Genomic DNA, 4,583 nt, shown 5'->3' on the forward strand with positions numbered 1-4,583 from the left:
AGGCAACGACCGACATGGTCCGACGGGGTAGTGCATCGGTAGTTGCACGGCCCACCGATAACATAGACGATGTAGCGGATGACAGACAGAGGCAGGTGCGTTGTTGGCACCTGAGAGAGACGTAGGACGGAGTAGAGACCCCACGTAGACAGGGCAGGGCGGACGAGTGTAGGAGGACGGTACAGCTCTAGAAGAGGCAGAGGTGTTTTAGGAGTGTGGAGACCACTTTGGTACATCGATCGCGCCATTGACGATAGACATCGACCACTCGTCGCGATAGACGCGATTGTCTCTGACGATCGACGATAGGCCGCACGATAGTGAGCGACGGTAGTGTCGACGAGGGTCGGTAAGGCGGACAGTAGTTACGACTTTATGAGGTGTAGAGTCGTCGGACGACAGTAACTGGTTGAGGAGGGTGACGGCAGAAGGTAGAGTCAGTAGTCTGTAGAACCTGAGGAAGCAGCTGGTGGAACGATGTAAGTGGCTTCCGTCGGGCGGCGTCAAAACAAATGGAAGTCGTGCCTGTTACGGTATACGTAGGTAGGACCAAAATAAGTTAAAAAATGTTTTTTAAAAACAATGTGCATTGCATTAAAGATGTGTAAATGCAGGGCAGTGGTCCAATTCAAAAGATTGAAGAACGAATGGTAGTTGAGGGTGATAGAGGGTGACAGAGGCGGAGAAGCGGCGAACAGTCAACGCCAGCGTCCTCTCCAGCAGCGGGAAAACGAATGGAATTCGATAGATATTTAAACAATGGATGCTTCACACACATCACATCAATAGCATCAGCAATATTTCAAGGTGGGCAACAATGATAAGTGTCATAAATTCAGTAGTCGACAAAATGCGAAATATAGTAAAAGTCTCCTGATTTATGGCTTTGAATAAGTTCCAGAAAAGTGTATTTACAGTGATGTGAGACAATTTACATTTGTGTGAAATGTTTTCATTATTAGCTTAAGCCATCTTAGTCAAGGCCAAACGTGCTTTGGTAGCTTTCACGAAACATACCTTTGACATTTCACCACCTTAGACTACCATGAAACCAAGTGGACTGTTATGCTAAATCAAAAAAGATTACCCTCTGGGTGTCCTAAGGTATCCCGTACCTATGCCTATGGACCAACATAAAACATAATGCCCCCCGGGAAACGGAAATTGCTGGCGCGGAGGCAAAAAAAGGCTATCCAAGGCTATAAAGCAGCCATAAATAAAAATGTCTCCACATGCAGAAGCCATACATCTTATTTTGCATTCAAAGGGCCTTCTGCGATGCTGATCAATTTGAAAAAAAAAGATCAAATGGATACTCTGTTCCCACCTCTTTCCCCTTGATCTCTCTCTACCCTTTCTTCCTGTGGTGCAAAAACAACAACAGCAGAAGTAGCACAGGCTCGCTTTGCTGTTCTGCAAAGCTTTTTGTTGGAATATCTCCTCATCTCAGTGGCATGAGGAATTAGAGATTCATTGGAAGCATCCACTGTGTCTCAGCGGCTGACAGAAAGAATAAATGTGCTTCTCTTTGTAACGATCACTTCAGGCCTTCACCATCTCCCTAGCCACCGAGAAAAGGCGAGAACAGCACATGGGCAGGCACTGATGGAGTCTCTTAATGAGACCTAATGGTCCTAATACTCTGCGTCAATACAGAATGCTTCATTTTCCGTCTGCATTCAAGGTAACAAAATAGATTACACTCCAAAAGCACAAGGTGCAGATTGATTTTTTAGTTTTTCATGCTGACAACAAAGATAACTCCTCAGACTGAAAGACTGCGCACTTTGCTGATTTTTACCGCCAGCAAGAAAAAACTATTCACACTTAAAGATTACACAGACAATGGGGGAAAATTCAATGTTCCTTTATCATGGATTTCCTATTTCAATAGCAAGTATTGACACAAAAAAACGGATGTTGCTGCTACTGTAGATGATCTAAAAAAAATGCTTCCAAGTTGTTCGACATCTTTATCTTGTTTATTTTTTAAATATTTTTAAGAGGTGACATGACTTTTTGTCTGAGCCAACATTTGTCCTTGTATGCACCAGAAACTATCCGGTAATCAGAAGTAAATCATGTTCCTTTAGTGACAAAATAGTTGACAAATACAGTCTGTATTAGGGCCTTATAAGTAATTAAAATTGTATTGAATTTGCAATACAGTATGAAGTAGTGCAATATCAATATCAAAGTAAGCGCAATATTTTTAAGAGCAAAATCTGTGAAAATACCTTGATGAAGTATTGTGGTGCTGCAGAGAAGTCCCGGTATTCTAATTTATACTTAGGGGCCTTTTTATGCTTTTTGGTGTTCCCCCTTTTCTCACCTAGCTGCCTGAAACGCCTCCATTGGACTCCTTTGTTTGCCTACGTAACATAGTGACATCACTGTTTAACACCGGCGCCTCTATTGGCTAGCGCTCCAACACATTGTGCCTGATAGTCTAAGGAGCAAGACATTCCCGACAAATCTCTAAGAGGTTTGCCAATCAGAGCAGACTGGGTTCTGGTTTCAGACAGAGGGTGAAAAGGGCAGGCGGTATGACCAAAATAAAGACCTTTTTGAACATTGAAGCATGGAAACATGTCACAGAGGGAACAATTCCAAATGTGCTCCTACAAATAAGTATAAAAAGGGCCCCTTTGATAAAAAGTCCTTGTTCGGTATATATAATTGGTAATATATAGTTGTAGTACATTTTTCAATGACAATGAAAATGTTTCTGATGATGAATCACAACATCTATCTAGTGTTGACAGCTTTTGCTCATTTCCCATTTCAAACACATGCTGCCACATTTAGACAAGACATGAATTAATGTAGTATAGTGTATTGGGTTTGCACATGTCATATCTACCCTAAACACGGACATTTGTATCAAGGCACGTGTAAAGTGCAAACTGAAAATCAACATCAGTGGTGTATTTATAAGCATTTGACTCCTCAAAAAAAATGGTCTGTTCAGTATTACATTTTCTTTGTGCAGCATACTCCTTTATTTTCTTGTTTTCAGTGATAAGCAACTCCTGTCTCATGTTGTTATTATTCTTACAGACTTTCCTTAGAGATTGGGATCAATGTTCATCATTCGGATATATTCTGCATCCCACAAACACAGCGATCCGAGCGCCTGAAATCCATTTTGATGAGTTTGCTGTATTTTCTATCATTAGCATTTAGAGACAGAACAGAACAGGCATCAAGTCTCATCTTTTCTCCACTTCTATGATCAATTGAATATCTAAGTAAAAAGTAGCATGGTCAAAATTAGAGCATGAACCAATCCAATCAGGCTTTCATCTCTTTTTCTCCTTTCTACTGAATGACCTCTTCTTCCTCTAATTGGTTTACGTAAAGCCTCTCACAGCTGCACTGAAGCTTGGCTAGATAAGTAAAAGCTCTTACTCTTTATGTTGTACTTCCCCATGTTAGGATGTAAGGGCTTTCATTCAAGCAACGTTTAAGTATGATTAAAAATAAGTTATATTTCATATACTGTGAAAAAAGTCCTTCAACGTTAATTCAGGCTAATTGATTGCTCAGAGTACAAAATCAAACGAATGTGGTGTTGTGTGGAGCTAAATAGTCTTCAAGATCTCAAGTTCATTTAGGAGGTCAATTAGTTATTGATTAGACTAAAAATGAAGTCATTGTGCATCAATTCCATCTGCATGGTAAACCAACCCACTCTCACTCCATACACGTCCAGGAGCGACGCTGGTCAGGGTCCCGTGGCGTGCAGTTGTGACGCTCCTAGGCTCCTTCAGCTTCATAAAGGGACGCAAATAGCTTTCAACTGATTGCAATGTATTCCCATCTGCGGCGGGATTTGACGCTCATGGAAGCACGGCATTTGTTTGTGTTGGCTGCTCTTAAAGGCAATGTGAGCGTCCATTCCCATTGGATAACGGAGTATTGTACACCCGGAAGTAAGTATTCCCCTTACTGTCGATTGATTTTACAGTGATATCTGCACTACTCATCGACTAAAAAAATACCAGATTATCCTTGTTAATTACACAACATTGATTGGTTTAAATTGTATGCAATGCTTTTGTATTTTTCCCCTTCGATTCGGAGAAACAAATATTTTTTCGGAGTAAAGGATGGCAGAAGACACTACACTACCCAGAATCCCCAGCTATCGTTTAGGAATACACCATCTGCTCTGTTTGACAAACCCCGTGATTAGTTCTCAAGCTCTGTGATTGGTTGACCTCCAACTGCATTCCATATGAAAAAAAAACGTTTCGTAAAAGATAAAATCATACTTTATTCAGCAGTGCTTGCTTTACTCTTTGAAAGTCATCACATGAATGCATTGTAATAAATGGTTTGGCTGCATTTAATATTACAAATCTGTCATAGTTCTTTATTTTTATTTATCTACAGAGATCGGGCTCAGAATAGACCGGAAACTATTCTTTTACCGTTCAGTTTGAATTTCACAATAAAGTTAGTAGTAATATTTTGTTTTGATATTATTGTTTTTTATTAACTACTAGAACGCTGGGTCATGTTAAGACCATCTTTTATGTGTTGCTGTGGGTTTTTTCCATCGCTTTTGTGTTACAAAT

Source organism: Notothenia coriiceps, unplaced genomic scaffold (genome assembly GCF_000735185.1).
Source record: "Notothenia coriiceps isolate Sejong01 unplaced genomic scaffold, NC01 NC01_scaffold00026100, whole genome shotgun sequence".
Classification (NCBI taxonomy): Eukaryota; Metazoa; Chordata; class Actinopteri; order Perciformes; family Nototheniidae; genus Notothenia; species Notothenia coriiceps.